At 40.8% G+C, this 26,968-nt stretch overlaps 2 long non-coding RNA genes across 3 annotated transcripts in view; one reads left to right on the forward strand and one right to left on the reverse strand.

Annotated features, from left to right (window-relative positions):
* Window positions 1-26,968, reverse strand: part of LOC132344882 (uncharacterized) — a 55,262-nt gene that overhangs the window by 16,371 nt on the left and 11,923 nt on the right. The gene's annotated exons all lie outside the window — the stretch shown is intronic.
* LOC101903905 (uncharacterized) overlaps window positions 14,503-26,968 on the forward strand; it is a 31,255-nt gene continuing 18,789 nt past the window's right edge. The window contains exon 1 of one of the 2 annotated variants that reach the window (XR_805587.3): window positions 14,503-14,784. This is a non-coding gene — a long non-coding RNA (uncharacterized lncRNA). The remainder of the gene's footprint in view (window positions 14,785-26,968) is intronic. The other variant, XR_009493938.1, reaches the window with a different exon arrangement.

Raw genomic sequence — 26,968 nt, forward strand, 5'->3', positions numbered from 1 at the left:
ATTAAATAAATACTACTCAAACTGAAAAGATGAAGCGGTGCAAGAGAGGCCTTGAGCTCGAGTCAAGAGTGAAATTTTCTTCTTCCTTCCCCGCTGATGGTTTCCTCTAGCTCACCTTCAGCAGGGGGAAAAAAATCTCTTCATCAGATATTTTAGTGATGAGAAAAGTGATTAAAATCCAGAACATTTTTAAATTATTAATAAGGAATTTAAATGATGTTATAAAAAAGGGAAATACAGGAGAAAATGTTACACATTCATAGAATTTTGGCTCATGCATAATAAACAGTTGAAAACATTTTACTTATAATACCACTCAAATTAAAGAGGCAAGAAGCCATGCCACACGCTTTTATACGCGGTGTCAATAAATGACAAATGGCGCCATCTGCTGGTCTTCCAGTTAAACACTTTATATTCAGAGCCCGGTTGTCAGAGCCATCAGTTCTGAAAGTGAAAAGTCTCTAAGTCCTGCCCGACTCTTTGCGACTCCATGGACTATACAGCCCATGGAATTCTCCAGGCCAGAATACTGGAGTGGGTAGCCGTTCCCTTCTCCGAGGGATCTTCCCAACCCAGGGATCGAACCCGGGTCTCCCTTATCAGTTCTGAGGTTATCAAAAATAAAGGAAGGCTAAAACTCCTTGCCTACAGATACTTCCCATACGGGTAGACAAGGTATAACCCTACGAGAGAGGCAAAGTTTGAGCTTAATTCTGAAAGTTTCATACAGAGGCTACAGGCAAGACAACAGGAGAGACTGCTAACCTTTCTGGTCTCTTAAGAGTCAACGTGAGTTGAGCTCTAACTGAGGTGAACACAAAAGAATCACAGCGAGATCCTCAAAAGGCACAGAGCGCGAAGAAAAACGGCAAAGTGCACTCTCAGTTAGGGACTAATTACGCCTACTGCCTGGGAACCCTGTGTTCCTGGATCACGATACGGGGGAGAAGCACAGAATTCTGCAAAGGGACAACTGAGCTCTCTGGCTGACTCTGACTCCATCTCCATCCATCCTCAAGTCCTGCTCTGGAATATTTGTTTCTTTGTTTCCATTTCCACCTCGCTCTTAGTTGTTTCTGGCTCTGTGCATGAATATGAAATTTCCTCACTCTTCCGACCTCCCAGGGGCTGGTGTGAAACCAATAGAATAACATCATTTTAATATAAATAAGCTGGATCGATTAACTAAACTAGTTTATACAAACCATTGAACAAAAATATATGTGGGACAACCTTTGAATAACTACTTTTAAAATTCAAACTCTCCAAAAGAGAAGACCTACCCATAATCCCAATTTCTGCAACAAGTCTCCCTCTCTTTAAGCTTGACCAACTAAATCAGTCCTTCGGAGGCCATAAATATTTGCAAATTGAAAATCTACATTTCCAGACACCACAGTCACGAGGACCTTTCTCCCTGGCTACATTTTGGAGTAAAATGTGAAATCAGATCATTTTTAAGGCTCTTTTATTGTTGTTATAATATTGCTCATAATAACAGCAGAGAAAATAATTTACATTTTTATAGGAAATCATTTAAAAGGTTATTGTGAATAAAAGTGTTATTAACAAAATTTGAGTAACTTTGTATTGCTGCTGTCCTTTCTGTGAGGTAGAACTCAGAAAGTTTCTTCCAATGGGACTGCTTAAGAAGAGATTACCCCTGGTTCAGACTCTTGAGAGTCCCTTGGACTGCAAGGAGATCCAACCAGTCCATTCTGAAGGAGATCAGCCCTGGGATTTCTTTGGAAGGAATGATGCTAAAGCTGAAACTCCAGTACTTTGGCCACCTCATGCGAAGAGTTGACTCATTGGAAAAGACTCTGATGCTGGGAGGGATTGGGGGCAGGAGGAGAAGGGGTCGACAGAGGATGAGATGGCTGGATGGCATCACTGACTCGATGGACGTGAGTCTGAGTGAACTCTGGGAGTTGGTGATGGACAGGGAGGCCTGGCGTGCTGCGATTCATGGGATCGCAAAGAGTCGGACATGACTGAGCGACTGATCTGATCTGATCTGACCCCTGGTGCAGGCTGCCAGTTTATAAGGCAGGTTACTCACAGTGTAGGGCTGATTGTGTGGGTGTAGGTGTGAATGAATTTCTCCAAGTCCATCTTCTTTGGGGCTTAAACGCCTGGGAAAATAGGAAGCAGCATGGAAAAACTTCCTGCTTGGGAGAATCAGCTACCCTGGAAATGTTCCTTACTGTGAGTAAACAGTTCATTTTAATTCCATGAGTTCCTTGCCAGGGTTCTGTCTTCCTTAGTGGCCCTATACCTTAGATAGGAGTCTGTATCAATAGCCTCTGTTTTGTGGCCCTGGCCCTCTCTTCTTTTCTCAGCTCACCCTTTGGAGTCACAGATCTTTCACAGCCCTGGGGACTCCAAAGAACTAGTGTCTTTTCTCTTCAATAAACAAGATCCCTGCATCCCTTGCTGGTACAGAATTTTAGCTTGGGGTCATGAAAAAGTTCTGAAGATGGCTATGGTGATGGTTATACAACAATGTGCTGTCCTTAATGCCACTGAATTGCATGCTTATAAAGGATTAAAATGGTGAATTTTATATAAATTTTATCTCAGTTAAGAAACAAATACTCTTTCAGTAGCTGCCCATTGCTTTCTGGATCAAGTCTGAGTTTTTAAGTGTGCTATAAAAGATTCTTTGGACCTTTCAACCCCAACCTATTTCTTCAACTTGTGCTGCCCTCTCTATGTCACCCTGGAAGGACACTGTCCCACAGAAATTCCTATAGTGAAGGAAATGTTCTATACCTGTCCATATGGTAGCCATCAGCTACTATCTGTGGCTACTAGGCACTTGAAATGCGGTTAGCATATCTAATGGGCTGTATTTTACATTTAATTTAGTTTTAAATAGCCATGTATTAGTGGCTACTCTATTGGATGGCACAGTTCAAAAACACAGAGTTCCATCAGGTTGTTTCATAGCTCTGTGCCTTTGCTCATTCTCTTCCTTCATCTCAATGGCCTTTCTTCCCTTTCATTCTCAAACCCTGAGCTAAACATAAATGCCTCCAGGAAGGTGGGGTTGGAAGAACTCCCAGGCACTTGGTATCATGATACCGCTTCTCACGCAAGGATTCTTTTATGCATTCATCCAGTCTTTTTCACAACTCCTTGTTTGGCACTAGAGATGCAAAGAAAAATCCAGTTCTTGATATAAAGCTCACAATCAGTATCTCTTCCAACAACCCTTCCTACCCTATTCTGCCCATTAACCACGTCATTCAATCACCTCCACTGATCTCAGCCTTGCAATCCCTAAGTGCCTGACTTCACTCTTCCTCCCACCAGCTCTTCTTTCTTCAATTCTTGATGTACAGAGAAAAAAAAGAATCAACTTTATCTCCTACACCTGGCACATGGACAAATCTAAGAGGCTGTAAAAGTCAGTCACTACAGAGAAGGGGACTGCATATAGAGGAGAGGCCCCTGAACCAGGGATGTCCTATATCTGCCCTCAACACCTTTAGGCTACCTCTCTATTAAAAATTGGTCATACACATCCCCAAAAGTCTCCCCTAAATGAGGGGTTTCAGTCTCTTTGAGAATAAAGAGCAGAGGAACGTTGGCCATCCCATCTCAGGGCACAGCCAGTCGGGCCTTTTAGGACAGAAGATGAGAGCACTGGCTCTCAATTCTGGGGGCCTCAGAATCACCTAGGACAATTTTCTAAAAATAAGGATTGTTGGGCCCTGCTGAGACCTACTAAACTGCCATCTTTGGGAGTGAGATCTAGGTATTTGTATTTGAGGACTCTCCACAGGTGATTGTGTCATGACAAAAGCCTGAGAAACCTCAGCCTAGAGTGTAAGGAAATACAAACCTGGGCCAGGGAACAAAGAAGGCATGAGGGTGCTGGGAAGGTATCACCACGAGTGCCTGGCAGCAGCATCCCTTGTAGAAAACTCTGAAACCAATGGTTATCAGCAGGTTAAGTCTGGATAACCACCTGTATTAGTCTGCTAGGGCTACCCTATCAAGATACCACAGGCTGGGTAACTTAAACATCAAAAATCCACTTTGTTGGCAGTTCTGGAAGCTTGAAGTCAGAGATCAAGTTGTCAGCAAGGTTGGTTTCTTCTAATGTATTTCTTCTTGGCTTATAAATGGCCATCTTCTCCTATGTCTTCACATGGTCTTCTCTCTGTACATATCTGTGACCTAATTTCCTCTTCATATAAGCATACCAGATATATTGAATTAGGGCCTACCCTGATGATCTCATTTTAATTTAACTACCTCTTTTTATTTAATTAAAGTATAGTTGATTTACAATATTATATTAGTTTCAGGTGTACCACATAGTGATTCAATATTTTTATAGATTATATTCAATTTAAGTTATTATAAAATAATGGCTCTATTCTCTGTGCTATGCAATATATCCTTGCTGCTTATTTATTTTATACATAGTAGTTTGTATCTCTTAATCCCATACCCCTATCTTGCCCCTCTCCACTTTCCTCTTCCCATTGGTAACCAGTAATTTAACTACCTCTTTAAAGATCCAATCTGCAAAAACACATTCTGCATATTGGGGGTTAGGACTTCAACATATGAATTTTGGAAAGGACACAATGCAGCCCATAGCAATCCTAGAAATTCAGTCCATAGAAATCCTACAAGCAAAAGCTTTTCCTGAGTTGGAAAAATCTGACTCTTTATCTTGTCAACATTTGTTGTGAGCGTCCCACATTAGGCAGAATAAAATGACCCATGATAGCATATGTGTGTCTGTTAAATTGCTTCTGGCTTCTCTGATAGTTCAGTTGGTAAAGAATCCGCCTGCAATGCAGGAGATCCCGGTTCGATTCTTGGGTTGGGAAGATCACTGGAGAATGGATAGGCTACCTGCTCCAGTATTCTAGGGCTTCCCTTGTGGCCCAGCTGGTAAAGAATCCACCTGCAATGTGGGAGACCTAGGTTCGATCCCTGGCTTGGGAAGATCCCCTGGGGAAGGGAAAGGCTACTGACCCCAATATTCTGGCCTGGAGAATTCCATGGACTATATATTCATGGGGTCACAAAGAGCTGAACACAACTGAGCGACATCATTTCAGTCGTGTCTGACTCTTTGCTACCCTATGGACTGTAGCCCGCCAGGGCCCTCTGTCCATGGGATTTTCCAGGCAAGAATACTGGAGTAGGTTGCCATGCCCTCCTCCAGGGGATCTTTCTGACCCAGGGATCGAACCCATGTCTCTTACGTCTCCTGCATTAGCAAGTGGGTTCTTTACCACTAGCATCACCACCTGGGAAGCCCATAATAGCCTATATATGATTTGAAACAGAAATTGTCATTATGAGAATATTTATAGTTTTTCTGCTTCTTCCCTTAGTTATGATCAAGTCAGACTGCAAGTTACAGAAAACCTGACTAACAGTAGCTTCAATTAAAAAAAAGGCTCATTTTCTCATGTAACAAGAGGTCTAGAGATAGGCTGCTTCTGGTGTTGGCTCTGTAATTTGTAGATATTAACATCAGTGGCTTTGTGCTTCTAATGGATTTTCTCTTGTGCCTGTGATTTCCTGGTCAGAGGTGGCTGCTGTAGATCCAGACATCACACTCTCATTCAAGACAGGAAGAAAAATGAAGGAGCCATGCCAGCTATATTAGAAGATTAACCAGGGAAATAAAAATATCCTTAGCAACTCATATCAGACTTCCTCTTATGTCATTGGCCAGAACTGGCGCATGGCCACTCCTAGCTACAAGGAAATCTGGAAAAGCATAGTCTGGGTACATTTATTCAAAAAATATTGACTGTGTGCCTTGTTTATGTCAGATATTATTCTAGGCACTTGGGATAGAACAGTGAATAGAAGACAAAAATCCTTGCCGTCATGGAGCTTTTAATTTGAAAAGAGTTTACACCCTAGTGTTCACATTGTCTCTTCCCCTAATAAAATCGGGTGGATAGACAGCAATCTGCCACATCATACAGCTTCAACAACAGAGCCCTGTGACTTCCACCCTAATTTTTCATCTGCATCACCTTCTTGAAAAGAGTCTCGCTCTACATAGGTTAGGTCAACTTAACATAGTATAGGAAGAGATGAGGGGAGGGAGAAAGGAAGAGAAAATTGAATGTGGGTCTGAGATGTAGAGAGCTTTCCAGGACCTATGGAGAAGGGCTTCTGGAACAGCCATGGGCTATAATGGAAATAAGCAAGAGAGGAAGGGATGTTACATTCTTCTCTGAGTCTTATTCATGGTTTTTGTTGTTGTTGCTGTTGTTCAGTTGCTCAGTCATGTCCAGCTCTTTGGGACCCCATGGACCTGCTTCCCTATCCTTCTCTATCTCCCGGAGTTTGCGCAAACTCATATCTGTTGAGTCGGTGATGCCATCCAACCATCTCACCCTTCTCCTCTTGCCCTCAATCCTTCCCAGTATTGGGGTCTTTTCCAATGAGCTGGCTGTTCCCATCAGGTGGCCAAAGGATTGGAGCTTCAGTTCCAGCACCAGTCCTTCCAATGAATATTCAGGGTTGATTTCCTTTAGGATTGACTGGTTTGACCTCCTTGCTGTCCAAGGGACTCTCAAGATTCTTCTCCAGCACCACACTTCAAATGCATCAATTCTTGGGCACTCAGCCTTTTTTATGATCCACCTCTAACATCCGTACAAGACTACTAGAAAAACCATAGCTTTGACTATAAGGACCTTTGTCGGCAAAGTGATGTCTCTGCTTTTTAATATGCTGTCTCTGGTTGTCATGGCTTTTCTTCCAAGGAGCAAGCATAATTTCAGTGGCTGCAGTCACTGCCCTCAGTGATTTTGTAGCCCACGAAAGTAAAGATTTGACATTTAAAATCAAACCTTTTGATTTTTGAGCTTTGAGTAAAGAAGTTGGGCTAATCAGATAATCCTCCTTTTCTTGATGGGTTGAATTTCTTTTTGACACTGTTCTAACTGAACCCCATGGGCCCAAGTTCATAAGGGGAACATTTTATTTGCAGCTGATGTTTGTCATCATCATTTCTTGACTTTGTGTTGCACGACCACATAGATTTTCTAAACTTGATGTTAAGCTACGGCAGCCTCACTCTCCCTGCCCTAAAACCAATGGCCCTCAGTCTCAAGTTACTCTCACACAACTTCTTCCCCAGCTTCCAAGCTATGTACTCCACATAGCCTCCTGCACAGCCCATTCAACCTCCTCCAGCAGTGCCACCCAAGCAGGGGTACTGTCTGTCCCCTCAACCTGCCAACATACAGCAAGGAGAAAACTCATGGCCAGGCAGGACAAAAGGAAAAATCCACAGTCAATTTCTCAGAGTCTTAACTTTTCAATCTCAACCCCATGTCAGGAAACACCTGACATTTCTCTAAATAAATCTTTTTTGGAAAATCTTTCCTTTTTTTTAAAGCTAGCAAAAGACTCATCCAATTTAAATTACTAAACAGAACCCTCTGCATCCTCTGCAGACATTCCACACATCCTCATAGTTTACTCCAAAAAGAATGGGTGGAACTTGCCTTTATTTGTGACTCAAGAGTCAATCTTAGTGAATTTCCTAAAACAAAGAAAGTCAGAGAATCAAACAGCTAGCAGACACACCCTACTAGCCATGGTAGTAGGTACCTATCCTTACTAAAATTAAGAATGATAATAATATAATAAAAGTCCTCCTCTTTAGTAAACTAAATAGAGGATTCTGGCATTTTTTTAAATTCAATTTTATATCCTTGAGCCACCCCTTACATATATATATATATATATATATATATATATATATATATATATACACACACACACACACATTTATAAAGTACACATGTTCATGTATTCTGTGTAAGTCAGGGTTATGTTCTTCTGGGAGCAGCAGAAAACCTAAAACTGTGAGGCTTAAAGAAGATAGAAATGCTTTTCTACCCCAGGTAACATTCAAGAAGTCACATCAGACTGTGAGAAATTCACTGTGGATTTTTCTATGGAGCTCCTCAGTGTCAGGGACCAAGGCCCCTATCTTATTGCACCACCATGTATGGTCTCCATTGCCAAAGTCACCTTCTTGGCCAGAATGGCTACTCCAGCTTTAGCCTTAATGTCACATTCCAGCAAACACAGAAAAAAAAAAAAAGAAAAAGTTGTACTTATCACTCCTGCTTACATCTCATTAGTTAAAATTTAATTGGTTTGGTCTTAGTCACTAAGTCATGTATGTTTCTTGTGACCCCAATGGGCTATAGTTCACCAAGTTCCTTTGTCCTTGGGATTTCTCAAACAAGAATACTAGTGTGGGTTGCCATTTCCTTCTCCTAGAATTTAATTATATAATCATAACTAGCTGCAAGGGACTTTGGGAAATACAGTCTTATTTATTTATTTACAGTAGCTCCTTGTTGGTTATCTATTTTAAAGATAGATACATGTGTCTATCTAGCAGCATGTACCTGTCAATCCCTAACTCCCAATCTATCCCTCCCATGAATAAGAAATGTAGTCTTCTTCATGATGGCCTTTTACCAGCAAAAAACTGGGGGTGGGGTAGGGGTTATTACAATAAAGCAAAGAAGAAAAAAAAATAATGAAGTAGTGTTAAATGGTAACACAAAATATAAAACAAATATCCATGAATCCATAATGATATAAGTAGATAGTTGAATAAATAAATAGGGGAGAGTAGACAAAACATACAAACATTTCCAAACAATTCACTTAGATACTCTGTTATTGAGAGGTAGAATATAATTCTCTACTCCTGGAGTGTGGGTTACTCTTGCACAGTATGCTATGAAAAAGGAGAAAAGAAAGAGTAACTCTGCAGTGGAGAAACCTGACAAATCCTACCTTAAGCCAGGTAATCAAGGTTAACATCAACAGTGATAAATCATGTTGATAGTATGTACCCTTGATGTGATGTGATAAGAACAGCACTTTACCTCTGTGGTCTTCCCCAAAACATATTACTTCAATCTAATCATGAGAAAACATCAGGCAAATCCCAACTGAGAGACATTCTACAAAATACCTGACCAGTACGCCTAAAAACTGTCAAGGTCATCAAAATAAGGAAAGTCTGAGAAACCATTACAGACAAGAAGAGTTTAAGGAGACATAAGGACTAAATGTAATGTGGTATCCTGGATGGGATTCTATTGAATAAAATCAAAAGGAAAGGGTGGGGGGATTGGGATTTGGGAAAAACTGAGAAGATCTGAATGAATTATGGACTTCAGTTAATAATAATGTATCAGTATTGGTTTATTAACTGCTACAAATGCACTATACTAAAGTGGAGTGTTAATAATAGAAGAAACTGGCCGTGAGACATATGGGAACTATCTGTACTATCTTGGCAAAATTCTGTAAAACTACTGCAAAATTAAAAGTTTATTGGAAAAAAAATGAAGGAGAGCAAGACATTGGAGAATACCAGAGGTCTTCCCCTCAACCCCACACAGGGGCTGGCTCTTCTCTTTGTACCCCAAATCCAAGAGATGGTCACACTAGAAGGGCCTTTGAGGCAACTGTCTCATCCTCCCAAATGAGGGGAGAAAAGCCCAGAGAAACCCTTAAGGAGGTTTGCCCAGTGGTACCCAGCTCCCTGGTGGAGGAGCTGGAACCTGAAGCCAGGTCTCTTGACAAGGACCAGCTCTGGCTCCACTCCTCCACCTACACATGGTGAAGGAGATGCATGGAGAGGAGAGGGAAGAACGCAGCCAAGAACCGTCCTTTTCACAATGGTGAGTCACTCCATCTCTCTGAGCAGTAGTTTCCTCATCTTTACAGCAGAGATAGTGCTCACAGTCCTGTTCATCCTCACAGGACTGTCATGAGGAGTAAAACTCACATAAACATGTAGTAACCCAGCGGGGACCTTCTGACACATTGAAATTTTGTAATACAGCCCAAGAGAGTTGACCCAAACATCATGTGTGTTTATTCAGCATGTAGGCAGTATCGTCTGCCTTTCAAAACTGGGACATAATATCTGGTGAGGGTACTGTTATGTTTTCTGATTAATTGTTGGAGGTTCTCAATCAGCTGGCCTTTCCAGATTTTCTCTCTCCACTCCGCTCCCTGACACGCTCTCCAGCAATCCTAGATTTCCACGTAGCCTAACCTGAAGGATGCAGAAGCCTGCTCAGGCCACCACTCCTCGGCTTCTCCCAGCAATACAGAGTCAGTCCTGTTTAGTCTGCAGATGCTTCTGGTCCCCAGGGAACACTGCCTCGCAGATCCAGATTTCTGCAGGCTTCTCTGAGGGAGGACGGTGCATTCCTCAGTGCTGACCACAGCATCTCCCACGTCCATGTGCCCACTTGCATCGACCCCCACCCAGCCCTTCCCACGTGTCCCTTAGCACTCATTAGCCTAAGAGGCCTGGAGCTGGTCTTGTTTCCAGTGTCTATAACCTCAGAGACCAAGTCACCTTCCTCCTTCCCTCTAGGGCTCTACCTTTGGAGTTCAGTTGCTTTGTCTTTTCTCTTAAACCCTTAACAGCCAAAATATTCTACTCCCTCACCTAGATGTTGGAGCTATTCACTCTTCCTTATAATCTGAGTTGGGTACCTTCCACTTACCCTTTGGAGAGAAACAACTTTCTCAAAGATATTTCAAAGGCTTTTCAGGGGTCTAAGGGAGACTCCCAAGGGATCCCCTCACCCCTTGGGAAAGGCAATTCTACTCTCAGTGACTGTAAGGAGATATTCTAGCCTCAGTGATCAAAAGTACAAACCCCTCAAAGAAGAAAAGCGAGAGGAAAAAGTAAAATCTGACTATACTATTGACAAGGCATATATATTGCTGTAAACAAATGAAAAGTGAAATTGAGTGCCCCCAGGTGTTGTTCTCGGCATTGGGAATGGAGAAAATGACTGGACCCTGTGCCTGCCCTCAAGGAGGTTAGATCCTAAGAGAATGACAGATGATGACTGACCATACAGTTTCCTAAGAACCACCAGCAGCTACTAGAGCACAGCATGCTGATCCAAAGGAAAGGCGTCAACCAGTCCCGCAGGAAACAGCCACCCATAACCAGCCCAGTCCACGAGGACCTCCTCTAGAGATGGCAGCCTGGGCACGGAGGATGATCAGGCTGAGCTCTGGGTTTCAAGCAGAGGCACAGAGGGAGAGGATGTGGGATCTCCTTAACATATAACATCTTGAAAAACAAACTTAATATGAAAGGAAAGGTGCTGGTATTAGGATTTTCTTGGTTGAAAGTAACAGAGTTGAACAAAGATATTGGACCATAATCAAATACAAGGGCAGAGATGCAGAAACAACTTGAAGTTGGGATTGAATGCCACGTGGCTTTGTGATTCCTTGACAAGGGAGGCTCATTCTCTTTCACAGACTGACCACCTTCACATGATGCAGAGCACAGCTCAAAAAGCTCCTGAGTCCAGCACCCAAAGGTTGCCTCCATCAGATGGAGGTACACTATCTTCCCTTGAATCCAACTTAGAAAACCCCAGATGAAGATTCTGATTGTCCTGGGTTGGGTCAGTGTCCACCCCCAGGCCAATAAATCATAGTGAGAACTGGGGAAGGAGATAAGATCATACTGCCCAAGAAAAGCCACAGGAACCCTTGTTGGTGCCAGTCCTGGAGAAGAGAAAGCTGGGAGCCAAGAACCATCCCAACAGACATCTCTGACCCATTTAAATGCTCCAAATACCCAGGATTGAAAGGTGGAGTGTGATTAAGAAATTGCACCACTGTTTTTATCATTTCCTAGTTAGGACCCTAGACCAGCTCTGAGATACTATGAGCATACAGCAATACCTTTCTAACTATGTTCTAGTATGGAATGAATAAATACAAACTGGAGTAAATAAACACAAACTGCTTACATATGTCTAGCATCTTACTGAGCATTAAGGGGAAGATGTGAGAGTAGAAATTTGAAGAAATAAGACTCACTGCCTGCCCTCAGGAGCTTACTACTATTGGAGTGACTTGGGATCGGAGGTGGATCTGAGAGACCATCTACCCACAGACTTTCTAGTAAGTTCCTAGAAGACCACAACCAGGCTGGGGGAGGGAGATGGAGAATGGGGCAGGAGGAGGCATGAGAGACTGAGCAGGCAGGCATGGACCTCCTGGTCTCCACAAAGCTTCGATAGCATCTCCTGCTTTATCTGTTCTGCATACTGCCATTCCACATAAAATCATATTTGTAAAAAGTTTCTTACTCCTTTAGGAATGTTTGAATACTCCAGCTCCCTTGAGCAGCCCCTGGAGGTTCCAATGCCCAGAAAATCTGCTTATGATATGTGTGTAATCCTCACAGCCATGCTGAGATCCAGCCGGTGAAGACAAACATGGATCTGGAACCCCCTCCTCCTGCTCCCCAGGTTGCCCCCAGCCCTCATTTCCCTTGTATGAAATAGCCGAACAAAACCATAGTCAAGAGGCCTCCTGTGGAAACTCAGAGAGTGCAGCTCAACCTCTGGAATGTTCAGTAACAGGATGGAGGAGCACCCCTTGTGGATGGAAGAAGGTAGAAAAGGAAGGGAGCAGAGATCTAGCTCGGGGAGGACCACACACCAAAAATGGTGCCAGATGTTTGACGTGTGCAGATGGGCACAAGCATGAGATGTGAAAGGAGAAGCAAAAGAAAGATGCAAAGAGGAATGGAGGAAAGAAGACAGGGGAGATGCTGAGGTCAGACCAGCCAAGGAGTCCCAAGAGTCACTTCCAACAGCTCAACCTCTTCCCTTGTCTTGCATCACAGTCTAAAGTCCTGAAGGCACTGACTCAACATTTTCTCAGGAATTCATAATCAGATACTTTTAAAAAAGCCATGGCAAATGTTATGTGAGGGTTTCTATGTTCTGGGCTCTGTGCTCAGGACAGACGGAACACGGGAAGCCTGCGTAGACTCAATTTGGTGACCCTACAAGCCAGTGTCCTATTGACCAGGAGTCATTTGCTGAGGATGAGAAAAACTGATTTTCCACTAATATAATTCATACACGTCTCTCTTGCTGTTAAAAACAAGAGAATTATCTCATGCAGTGAAACATTTTAACTTAATTAGAATTGCCTTCCATTTCAGTTATTTTACTTTCATAACTGAATAGTGCTCCTTTCAAAGCATAGAGATAACATATTGATAGAGTTGTAAAATCTTATTCAAATTTTGCTTTAAAATCTAATTTCTCTGACTTGCGTGTTGATAGAATGTGTTCCATATTTTTGTTCTTGTTTTCTCTTATAATTCTCTAAGTCAAACAACTGCTTGAGAAACCTGGTATCAGGATTCTAATTTAGATAATAGCCTAGTTTTCCAGTATACAACCACAGGCCTGCAATATTTGATTTCAGATTTTCAGGCGGCTACCATTGCTGGTCCCAGGGTGATTGGTGGCAGCGTGAAACCCACATCCAGCCAAAGGAAACTGGCCAAAAGGAATATATATTTTTTTTCCTTTGAAGGGGACTGTCTATTCTGGAAGGACAGAACCAGTTCCATCTTGTGGGTATGTCAGGAACATGGGTAGAAAGCGGAGTTCCTGGCATCATGTTCATCATTTATTCTGCAGGTGTTTGGCATTCCCTTAAACACTGATTCCCCACCCAGCCTAGGAAGCTGCCTTCAAGCCCCAGCTCTTAATCTGGCTTTGTCTGTGCCAACTGTTCATGTGCATTTAATCCTCACAACAATGCTAAGAAATATTATCATTCCCATTTTACAGGTGAAGAAATTGAGATCTAGAGGCTTCTATGGTGGTCCAGTGGTTAAGACTTCATCTTCTAATGCAGGGGGTGTGCGTTTGATCGCTGGTCAGGAAGCTAAGATTCCCACATGCTTTGAGGCCAAATGACCAAACAAACAAACAAACAAAAAGAAGCTATTATAACAAATTATATACAAACTATTATAACAAATTCAATAAAGACTTCAAAAAATGATCTACATCCAAAAAAAAAAAAAGACAGAAAGAGAACTTAGAAAAAAAGAAAATGAGATTTTGAGAAATTAAGTAGCTTGCCTTTGGGCAAACTAACTGGAAAGGAATGGAATGGGGCCATGGTTATGCCAGAACTCCAAAGCCCCTGTTCCTACAGTAGACATGACTCCATAGCAATGCCTCTAGAAAAAATAAGCACGTTTTTCGTTTATATTTATATCTTAGAGTTTCTGCTAAAATGACTGTTTTTGATTTGAGACCTGCAAAATCAGGAGTTCCTGACTTCAGGTCACCAACTCTTTCAGTCACACCAAGGAAGCAGTATGTGCTGGAGTAAGAAGAACACTGCCCTAGGAGAGCCCTAGGTAGTCTGTGAGTCACCACACCTGACACACAGTAGGTGCTCAGTAAACACACGTGGAGCTGAGAACCATAGGTCATGTATGTACGTCTGGTTATGCCTTTCTTTCTGGGTGTTCAAGAGGGCACTTTAAATAAAGATCCTACAGTTCATGCCAGCATCACAGGGACTGTAGTGTGGCATCAAAAACCAGCATTTACTGAATATCCATTAAACTGCCTTTGTGGTGTAAAATTTGGGGGTTAAAGAAAATGTAGGAGACTTTTGCTCAAAGTAACCTCTGCCTCTAACTGCTATTTTGTTCAGCTTCTCTTCCTTTCTAACTTTGTCCCAGAAAAATCTCAAGGGAATTGAAATTAAGCTGTTTCCCAGATTTGCTTTTCAAAATTAGTCCTGGCCTGGCCTTCAGCACGGCAAACACATTCTGTGTGGTCACAAGGGAGGACTGCCTTGAATTCTTGGAGCAACTACGGAGTTTTGGGGGCCAGACAAGCTAAACAAGCACCAGAAAAAAAGACACAGGTGGGTGTTTTATATTAATTACTGCCTGCCATGCTGATCTGTCCAGGGGCATAGACCTCTTTGGCTTACCCTTTGATCCTCATCCTTTCCTCTTACTGGAAATAACATCTACTTGCTGGACCAGGGACTGGGGAAAGTTATCCACAAGAGTGAAATCAGGTCAAAGTTTTGCACAATGCCCGGGGACCATCAGCAGAGTCATAGCAGTCCCCAATCCAAATGGTCCTCCTCCGCGGTGTGGGAGGTGATGAGGTCGTACTTGACACACTGGCCATTAACTGTGCAATGACTCATCCCATCAGAGGGCCCATCTGTAAACGCTAGACATTGTCAAGAACTTGGCTCCATCGTTCTCTTGGGAACAAAGAAATTCAATTTCAAATCTGCATATTCATCATTCCAGAGAAATAAATACAGTATGAAATGAAAATATTTAACAGTCAACATTTGATAATTCCCCAGTCTTGTTCAGGACAAGATTCTGTCCTAAGGAACTGTAACACCCTTAGATATGGGATTTTACAGGCAACATTCAAGAAAGCTATCTTTCTTTCCCATAATAGATTTTCTTTCATTCTATGTGGGTTTTCAAGAGATTGCTCCCAAGGGGAAAATCCTGCCCCACTCTGTCTTTTCCTTACAGTGCTGTGGTTGTGGTGTTTTAAGCGTTTCTGGGAATTTCCTTTGTATCTGAGTCGTTTGTATCTTTTCATCCTTAAAGTCATCTTTTCACTGACATTCCCTCTTTAAAGAAAAAAAAAAAGTTGGTTTTGTTTTGTTTTGTTTTGTTTTTTACTGTACAATATAAGAGCTACACCAGATGTAAATCATCCTCTCAAGCCAGTCCTGTTTTGCTGTTTTGTTTTATCTTTCCTTGGCCACGTATAGGTTGTTTGTGCCCTGGGAAAAAAACGTTATCTACAGGTTCTAATAGGGAAACTGAGGATGGAATTTTAAGGGTGAAATATCAACGAAACTTCTTGCCCATAAAAATGTAGATTTCAGCAAGCCCTCTTTTAAAAAATGTTAAAAATTAGGAGAGGGACTGTTTGTGGTCAACTTATGGAGATTCTATTCACAAATGCCCTTTATTTTCTATCACACAAGAAATTAACAGAATCTAAACCAATTTCTCTTGCATAGACATTATTCAGTGGTAACAACTCCCAGTATGAAGAATCCAGGTTTCCTTCTGTCTAATCATATGGCCATTTCCCCAACTGTTTCACACATGCTAATGGACTGTGACAAGTAAAACACATTTGGCTCAGGGTACGGTCCAACGTGAAATGGATTCACAACCACGAAGCTTCTAACCATTTTTCTCCTAATCTACCACTGCTTTGGGGGTTTGGTGTCTTCCCTGTCATGAGCGATTTCAGTGCACTGATCAGGGTAGACTTGACAGATTCTTTATCAATGTCAAGTGTCTTTTGTGGTTAAGTCCAGTAACGCTAAAACAAAACGCTTCATAGATACTAGATATATGGTGGCATTACAGAATTCTCTTGCAGGCAATATTTTTTGGTCAACCTATGAAAAGAAAAAAGAAGTGAAGGTGAAAACCAAAGAAGATGCAGCAGAAGTCTTGGCAGTTATTTCTGTGGAAGTCAGACAATGTGACTGACATGGGACCTATGACTCTCCCCTCTTCCATTCAGGTTAGAATAGAGCAAAGAGAAATTGCCAACAAAGAAAGTCATGATCTAGGGGGAGGGGACAGAATTTCAATAGGTTTTTAATTTCAAGAAACAGAGCAGTATTTTAGGAAAACACAGGACCCCTGCCTAGGCACACATTTACATCTACAAGTGTATGCGCCCACCTGTACCAATTAAAATCATACATTTTTCCCTGTGAGTTTTTCTCATGCCTTGGGAAATTAATCTCTTAGACTTCGTTGACATTATCAACTTTCACAATATCTAACATTAGTGTGAACTGGCTTAGAAAAAATACAATCCAAGCATCTCTGAATAAAATAGAGACTCTGTTAAGTTTGCTTTTAGTAAAAAGAGTCTGTAGTGCCATCAATATTAGGCCTTTCCCAGCAGTTCTAGCCATGACAGCTTCATTATGGAGGATGTTCGCTTTCGTGGTTCATAACAATGGCTATTTTAAAAGACTCACCAATGTGTACCACATGAGGCCTGCCAATTCCCTCTACCCACAAATAAAGAAGATGCCCCAACCACTTGATAAATCCATGGTGCTTAGTTGGCTCATCAGAGGTTTCAGAATATCACTTTTCAGAGTAACAGTGGATGTAAGAAGCCTCATTGTCTTTTTATTAACCCAAAAGCCAAGGCTAACAAAATTCTCATCAAAGCTGTGAACAGACAGTGGAAAGAAGTGCTCTAAGTGCTGGGAGCTAACCTGGAATTATTTGTTATACTACCAAACTGGTAAATTAGTAGGAACAAATAAGTCCTCAGCTATTGATATTTTTCTGTATTACACAGTTAATGACTAAATCTATTTCAATATTTTATCTGATTTTTTTCTTTTTTGTACTAATTTAGAAAGTTGGTACTTCAGTGTAATTGAACTCATTGAAGGTAAAAATGTCCAGAGCTTTTTAATAAGGTACCTTTCAATATTAAACTTTGGGGTCTGTTTTCCTCCCAATAGGCACTTAGCACTAATGGCAATTGTGCCCAAACACTGGGTAGGAAATACATGTCTCTGTACTGAGCTCCATGGAGGGGAAAAAAAGGAAGAAAGGGGAAAACAACGTTGAGACTGAATAAAAGAGGTAGAGTTGATTCATTAACAAGATGAAATTAATATCTGGCACCCCCAAATTTCAGAGCACACACACCTTTAATAAGTAAGATGAGGAAAAAATTTCTAAATCATTTTGAATAATACCCAAACCATGCTTTTCCTGAGCAATCTGTTTTCCCTCCATCCCCAGCATATACATTAGACTCATTTTATACTTGTTATGTACATAATGATTCTAGACAACATAAGATGATTTCACGATTTTTTTTCCTTATTATTTTTACTTATCTACCAGTGAGCCAATTTATGCAGCTTAAACCATTGCTAAAGATGCATCAAAAATTGTCTGTAATCATTACAAATAATAGCACTGAATGTTCACAAGAAGCTGTTTTCTTATCATATTTTCATTAAAACATCTTTTCAACCTGCTTTGCTTTTCCCACATCTGAAACCTGCGTTGTAATCAGTCTTATTAACTGAGAACATAAATATGATTTATTATGGTCTGATAATGGAAGCTACGTGGACCCAGAGAAGGGCTATATTGTCCTTTGATAAAATGGCTCTTTTCTCTCAAATGGAGAGCTCTATCATGAGAACATGCAGAATGTAGTGAGTGATTATTTCCTCGGGGTGAGTGATGGCAAAGCCCGACAGAAAATCTTCTTGTTGACCATGACAGCCTCAGAGGGTCCCCAAACCTCCCTGAGTTTGACAACCTGCAGACACTTTTGATGAAGTGTATTCTTCTGCCAGAGACAGCCTGTCTGGGAGGAGAAAAGAGACCTTTATCGTCTGATCGGCTATTATTGTCTTGATCTTTTATAAGCAATCTCTAATGCACATGAATATAATATCCTTTCACACAAGTGCCAAGCATAATAGAAATGTGGTTATAGGACCCTCCCCCTGGTTATGTAAATATCCTTACACTATAATTAAGAGAGATGGTTTGTGACTGATAGGGTAAGGAAAGAGTAATCAAACTGTTTTAGGATTATCTCCCTATTTTAAAGACAAACCCACGGTAAACAGCATTTATGGTAGATATAGGGAACTAGGTTATCTTGAAGTCTTAGTCTAAAAGGAAAAATAGTTTTGAATATGGTATTGGTGTTATATTTTTATTAAACATGCAAATGGCAGCTGGTTTTCAGCCAAGTGATTACTATGCTGATATGACTTAGAAGAAAATGAGAATGCCTCTCAAAATACCTGGCTGAGGGTTACAGCAAGAACAAAGACCTATTAATAAGGAATGCACTTGCACAAATGGGTCCTCCAGTCCAAATAAAGTTCTCCAATAAATTTCCCTCTTATTCATTTCCAGGATCCTAAATATGGAAAAAAAAATTTAATTAACAAATATATTTGCAGACAAAACTCTTGCAATTATTGGGCAATTAAATTTACTTTTTATGTGACCCATGGGAGCCATCTCCATTTCTAAACAGTGAAGGATAGTTCTAGATGGTGTTTGTTTGTATTTGGTGACAAAAATTTTCTGATCTTCCAGATAACCCAATCAGACTTACGGCCAGCTCCTGGAGGCCAATAGCTTAATGTTCAATCTTAGTTGCTGGCAAAAAGGAGAAAAAGATACCACCCACCTGAAAAACTTTAATCCCCCCAGCAAAATACAGTGCAGTCATTCCTTTACATCTACATATTTCGTATCAGCAAACTCAACCAACCTCAGATCAAAAAAATTCTGAAAAAAGAATTTCAGAAAGTTCCAAAAAGCAAAACTTGAATTTGCCTCCTGCAGGCAACAATTCACATAGCATTTACATTGCATTAGATGTTACAAATAATCTAGAGATGATTTAATGTATACTCGAGTATGTATAGGTTATAAGCAAATATTATAACATTTTATATAAGGAACTTGAGCATCGTGGGTTTTCATATCCTCTGGATTAATCCCGGGAGGGTACTGGGCCATTACTGTACTCAATTTTTCATTAACCTTCTGACATCTAGACTCCGAGGTGTCCCTACACTAATCACTAATGGGTTTTGCATTACCAATTAGTGGAGAAAACTCGCAAGTGCTGATGCCGAAGAGTTAATATCATTAGTTCCACACCACTGGGTGGTCAGTTGGAAGAGCAGCCCCTGAACTCAAGAGGGGAGAGTCAGGGACCCTGACTTGGAGACAGCTCTCGCTCTGAAGGAGAAAGCTGCAGCTCACAGACATTGACCTCCATGTCTCTGTCCTGGCATCCAGCCTCGAGGTAGATTCAAATATTACACAAGAGTGCAAGCATATGCGCACACATTATGCACAGGTTTAGGCCAGGACCAATCACCAGCCTAGTCAGGCTTTATTGCATCTGTCTCATCAGAGGGTGGATGAGACCAGAGGAATGCTCTCTCTCTCAGCACCTCTGTCCATTTGCTTCTCTAGGCAATGACTTTCCCATGAGAATGAAAAAACTTGCCATTTCAGAGGGAGTTGGATTTTGAGAAGTGTTTGATCTCCTTCAAGAGATACTTCTCTGAAGTTCTGCCAGCCCTCGATTATCTGTACAAATGAGGCCTAAAGAAAGAATGGAAAGATTCAATGCACAGATAATCTTCAAACTCCAGTTCAGTCTGTGTTTTAGTTTCTTTCCGAACAAATTGTACCAGAGCAATTAACAAACAAAACTGACTGGATGTTTCCCTTCTCCTTTTATGGTCAATTTTGTGGATGTCAGCAGAGTGAGGAAATTGTCAAAACAGAGGCAATAGGAGAGACGAAAGGGAAGAAACAAAACTCCCAGATAGTCTGCAAATGGGATAATGTAATCTTGAATAACTAAGAAGAATCTAATTTTAAAGATAATAAAAGAAGGCCCAGAATGCAAATCCATCTACAAAATGCACAGCCTCTTCCCCCAACCCTAAAACAGCTCGTAGGAAAACCAATAAGTAAACAAAAAACCACAAGAAAAACTCCAATCTACTGTCCCCATCCACATTTTCCCTGATCTAATCTACACATGTTCTAAGTTAAATTATATTCTAAAGAGGATCTGGGCAGAGAGGAGAAGAACGCACAGAAGACATTTCTTATTTATGTTCCATCTGGCTTTGCTGTCAGGTATTGATAAAAACAGCCTTGCTTTCAAAACTGTACTAGCCTAAAACTTCAGAAATTGATCAACTTTAATTTGTTTTTCTTAGAAAAACCAACATCCAAGGAAAGGACAATGACTCAGCACTTCATTTTTTTTTTCCCCAGTCTCAGACTTTTCAGATCATTATACCAAAAATGTTTGAATACTTTTGAGACTGAAACTAGAACTTTCATTCAAGGCCAGTGTTTGGAACCCCTCAGTTAAGGGAAGTGACACTCTTTAGTGACCTAATCATGCACATTTTTTTGGCCAGAGTCATTGACTGACTGCACATACTTTGTTCTGCTTTAGAAATGAAAATCTAATAAAGTAATTGGTAGTTTCATTGTCGCAGAAATTTTCTCCAATATCCCAACTGGAATTGTGAAAACGGGTTCAAATTCCTATAAGCTCTCTCCCCTTTCACCCTCAAATGCCACGCTTCAAAACCAAACAATTTCCTAAGAAATTGCAGGACTTGGTTGGGTTCAGAGGTCGAGGCATAGGGTAGGGAGGAGGAAGACTCTTTCTTCAAGTTGGAGGGGATTTGCTTTTTTCCGGAATCTTGAGGCTGGGAATGTTCTGCCTCTTGCAAAGGAATTCAAAGGAGCCATTGTGTTTGAAACTTCGCTTCCCAATTGGCCTAAGACAGCAACATCAGAAGCAACAGATACTTCAGCCCTGCCTCTGGAAAGAGACATTTTCTAAAAGAAAAAAAAAAAACAAAAAACACTCCTGAAGACACTGAAGCCTAATTACTCTACAGCCCATAGTCTTAAAGATTGAGACCTCTGATACTCTGTGATAACCCCTTGAGGAAGGGGAGCAGCTCCATCAGGACTTGAACAGATAGCATGTCTATGTTTTACCCAGAGTAAAACTGATATTCAAAACAAGTAGACTGACAATTGCTTTCATTCCCCCAGCTTTTGAATTGTGGTGATCATTATTCAGGATACAACAATACCATTTATTAAGCTACCAAATGGAAAATAAACTTTTCACTAAAATGTAAAAGGGATTTAGGATGTCTAAGAGTAAATGATTAAGGAATCAGTTTATCACTGCCCCCCTTGCTTTTCTAAAAGACGTATGTATCAAATCCTCATATTTATGATGGTGTCTTTAAAGTTCTGAATGGTTTGGATCTTAGCCTTATAAATCCATGCTAAGAAAACAAATTTTTTTAAGCAGCATGGCCATACACTTACAGAGGCTGAAACTGGTACACAATACCCCTTGGGAGAAATTCCCCCAGTTTCTAGTGCTACTGTGACCCAAACAGAGATGAACTAAGGGCAGGAAAGAAAAAATGAAGGAAGTAGTCATCTGGGAAACACTGGAGGTGGAGGATGGGGAGAGATGGCATTGGTTGACAAAGGGGGCTGATGAAACCATTATCAAGCAGGCTAAGGGAGTGGAAAGCCATGGAGACAGCACCATTTCCCAAATTTTAGACACAAATGAGGAGTCCTGAGTAATTTGAATTGTTCTGCCAGCCAAGTCAAATCCTGGGCCTCTCAGAAACCACTGGAAATGTCTCAGGTTTTCTCATTCTGCTATTTTGATGGAAATTAAACTTGTAAATCAATAAGAACAGAATCAACTCTGTTGAACAGCTCTGTTCCTTTATCCTCTATTCTCCAACGTACTACGTATCTGATTTCCTGCCCAAATGATTTAAGATTCCCAAATGCAAGTGAAAAAAATTTGTTTGAGATTTGCTTGTAAAATCACCTAAATCTCAGCTCAAGTCCCCTATTCAGAGAACATTTTAAAGTAGACGTGAAGCACAAAATTGTACAGTCCTCTTTTGAAAAAAAAGGCATATGGATGCATACCCATGAAAGGATTATGGAATAGTCCTCAAAAATGCTTGAAGTGATTGACATGTACATACCAGGGGAATCAGATAAGTCATTTATTTTTTTTTTCTAATTTTATTTTATTTTTAAACTTTACATAATTGTATTAGTTTTGCCAAATATCAAAATGAATCCGCCACAGGTATACCTGTGTTCCCCATCCTGAACCCTCCTCCCTCCTCCCTCCCCATACCATCCCTCTGGGTCGTCCCAGTGCACTAGCCCCAAGCATCCAGTATCGTGCATCGAACCTGGACTGGCAACTTGTTTCTTACATGACATTTCACATGTTTCAATGCCATTCTCCCAAATCTTCCCACCCTCTCCCTCTCCCACAGAGTCCATAAGACTGTTCTATACATCAGTGTCTCTTTTGCTGTCTCGTACACCGGGTTATTGTTACCATCTTTCTAAATTCCATATATATGCGTTAGTATACTGTATTTATGTTTTTCCTTCTGGCTTACTTCACTCTGTATAATAGGCTCCAGTTTCATCCACCTCATTAGAACTGATTCAAATGTATTCTTTTTAATGGCTGAGTAATACTCCATTGTGTATATGTACCACTGCTTTCTTATCCATTCATCTGCTGATGGACATCTAGGTTGCTTCCATGTCCTGGCTATTATAAACAGTGCTGCGATGAACATTGGGGTACACGTGTCTCTTTCCCTTCTGGTTTCCTCAGTGTGTATGCCCAGCAGTGGGATTGCTGGATCATAAGGCAGTTCTATTTCCAGTTTTTAAAGGAATCTCCACACTGTTCTCCATAGTGGCTGTACTAGTTTGCATTCCCACCAACAGTGTAAGAGGGTTCCCTTTTCTCCACACCCTCTCCAGCATTTATTATTTGTAGACTTTTGGATTGCAGCCATTCTGACTGGTGTGAAATGGTACCTCATAGTGGTCTTGATTTGCATTTCTCTGATAATGAGTGATGTTGAGCATCTTTTCATGTGTTTGTTAGCCATCTGTATGTCTTCTTTGGAGAAATGTCTATTTAGTTCTTTGGCCCATTTTTTTGATTGGGTCATTTATTTTTCTGGAGTTGAGCTGTAGGAGTTGCTTGTATATTTTTGAGATTAGTTGTTTGTCAGTTGCTTCATTTGCTATTATTTTCTCCCATTCTGAAGGCTGTCTTTTCACCTTGCTAATAGTTTCCTTTGATGTGCAGAAGCTCTTACGGTTAATTAGGTCCCATTTGTTTATTTTTGCTTTTATTTCCAATATTCTGGGAGGTGGGTCATAGAGGATCCTGCTGTGATGTATGTCGGAGAGTGTTTTGCCTATGTTCTCCTCTAGGAGTTTTATAGTTTCTGGTCTTACGTTTAGATCTTTAATCCATTTTGAGTTTATTTTTGTGTATGGTGTTAGAAAGTGGTCTAGTTTCATTCTTTTACAAGTGGTTGACCAGATTTCCCAGCACCACTTGTTAAAGAGATTGTCTTTAATCCATTGTATATTCTTGCCTCCTTTGTCAAAGATAAGGTGTCCATATGTGCGTGGATTTATCTCTGGGCTTTCTATTTTATTCCATTGATCAATATTTCTGTCTTTGTAGATGAGTCATTTAGACATGAACAACGTCTTCAAGCTTCTTCAACTTGCCCTTGTGTACCCTTTGCTGGTTCCCCTCCCGCTCTGCCCCTCCTCTGGGCATCTTTTCTTTTTCTTTTTTTAACCTGTGTCATCTATTCTTTCCTCTAGATTTATCATCCATTATTCAACTTTATTTTTTCTATTGTATATTTCTGTCACAACTCCTTTATTATCCGATGATAACTATCTCATTCCTTTAGACCACAGACACATTCAAGAAGTCCTACAACTAAAGATATCGATTCTCATTATAGAAACAGGCACTCTCCCCTACTCTCAGCTGCCTTTCTCACTCCACCAATTAAGGTTTTCCAAATCTGGAGCAAGATTAAGAGATATGTGCCCATTGCTAGCCGTTGCTGGTGGTTGCTGAGAAACTCCAAAACAGAGATCATGCAAAATGAAAGTATGACAATCCAAGAGAAGCCTAGAACCAATACTTGGGACAAGTGTCATTCAATTCCTGATTCTTGAACCCTGACCCCAAGGTTCCCCTGGGCACCCAGTGCAACCACATTTCCAAAAAGCTCCACCCTGGTTCTTGAATTCTTAACTCTCTGCATCTGGCTACTGAATCATCAGGTTGTGGCCTCACTGGGGCACTCTCAACTCCTAGTGACTTTGTGATCCCTAACTTACCCTGCTGAACACCTTTCAGGGGCTTTGCCAAAGTCTCGCATTTTCATTCACTCTGTTATAAAGCCTCCTTTTCAACTATAAATATTTAGACAATTAAAACTACATTTTGTCATCCTCTTGGAGGCTTCACGGAGAGGACAGACTATGCGGTGAGTGGTCTCTCTCAGCCATAACCAGGGCTGTGGGAGTACAGCTCCCCAGAACTGCTGTATTTTTCTTACAAGTGTGAAAATACTAAATATTTAAGCAAAATGTTTTGTAACAGACCATCTCCTTGAGCTAATCATCTGGTTTAAAGTTAAAAAGGGAGAAACTTCAACCACTTGACAAAGATTGACAGAAAGAATGAAAGGAAAAATACGGGAAGGGGTATCATGTCCTAGGATTGTCAACCAAGGGCAGACTCCAACTCTTGCTCATTTCTGCTAATGGAGGAGTCATTGCCCAAATAAAGTCAAATCTTCAGTTTCAACTTCTTCCATAATTGGTACTGGGACTGTTGATAGCAGAAGTTAGGCTCATGTGTTCCAGTATGCAAATGTACATCTTCTGATACACACATAAGGAATTTTAAATCACAAATAGGGTACTTCATACCAGGTAGCTCAACAGTGATGGCGATATGAAACCCAACTCAAACCACATAAGCATGAAACAAGAAATCCACCCCTCATGTAACTGGTAAGTTCAAGGTATGGTCTAGCTTCAGACCCAGCTCACCGGAGACCAGGTGTTGAAACAAGATGGTCAGAAATCTATGTCTTTTTCACCATCTCTTACTTCAACCTTATTCTGTGTTGGCTTTACTTTCCTTTCAACCAGATTTTAATATCTGTAAGAAAGACACCAGTTGCTCTAAGTTTATACTTGTCTTTACCAAGACATCCTGAAAAAACATGTCTATTTCTCAGAAATCATGTCAAATCCCCAAAGGACTCTTTAGAGTGCTGCTTTAATCGCTTGGTGGTGGGGAAATCCTGGCCACTTGATTGACAGCTCTACCAGAGTCACACGAAATGTGGGAGGGGAAGATTCCGAGGGGATGAGCCTTTTATCAGAAGAAAGGAGGGTGGAGACTAGGTAGTGGAAGCAGATGTCCTCCAGGCAGTGCCAGTCCAAGCACTTTGAACCTAAATCACTTGCAGGGGCCTTTGGAACTCATTAGTGTCCCCTGGCTTGATAGAAAGATATCACCTTCCCTTCCCTCCAAGTTGCTGCGATGCTTTTCATGTCTGAGTAGAAAACAGACCTCAGCACTTTATGAGTTCCAACTCAGATCTGAATAAGTTCTGCTCAGCAGCTTGTGATGGTTCTTTTATTGCCATTACCGATCATCATGTAAATAAGTAGTTACTGACTTAAGAACTCACTATTTACACAATAACCCTTGATGGGAACCATGATCCCTTTACACACTATTATAGAAGTGTATAATTATAGACTTTCCAAATGGGTATTTCTTTTAGACATTCGCTTGTAATAGCTCCTTCAAAGTTGTTAAGCTTTTATCATGTGAAGACCCAAGTAGAATAAAACACTTAGTTCACTCCTCATTGACCTAATAGAGAGCAAACTTATCTTTAAGATGGCAGGAGCTTCCTGCCAAGAACTCATGGACAGCTTCATTAAAAAAAAAAAAAAGTCTGGCTGGGGCTATTTGGGCAGGATATCAAGTTGCTATTAGACCATGTTCATCTCATTTAGGAATTAAATATTGACACTAACTGATCATCGTTTATTGTTTCTTTAGTCCCTCCTCAAGGAAATCTTGTCGCACGCACTTGTCCTGTCTTTATTTCTATCCAGCAAGAGTTCTATAAAAGTAAAATGTTGGGTGGGTCTTTAACTGTCTTTAACATTTCTCATTACTTAAGCACAGAACATAACTTTAACAGAGAATAAGTTTTTGTTGTGTATTGAATACATTGGTCCCATTGAGGAAGCCACAGCCAGGATCAAGAGGTTGAGAGATACCTGCTGAGGTCATAAGCTTAAGAAAATGGGGTGATGTGGCTGATTGATGTCAATGTATGGCAAAAACCACCACAGTATTGTAAAGCAATTATACTCCAATTAAAATAAATTACTCAATTTAAATAAAAAAGAAAATGGGGTGATGTATGATGCAGTGTAATGTATATTTGACACAATCAGGACATGTGATGTGTATTGCACTACAAAAATTATTGGCATACCACATTCAAATGAGTCTCAGGATATATAGTGAAATTTAACTTGCTTAGT

This window comes from Bos taurus, chromosome 3, assembly GCF_002263795.3.
Source record: "Bos taurus isolate L1 Dominette 01449 registration number 42190680 breed Hereford chromosome 3, ARS-UCD2.0, whole genome shotgun sequence".
Lineage (NCBI taxonomy): Eukaryota > Metazoa > Chordata > Mammalia > Artiodactyla > Bovidae > Bos > Bos taurus.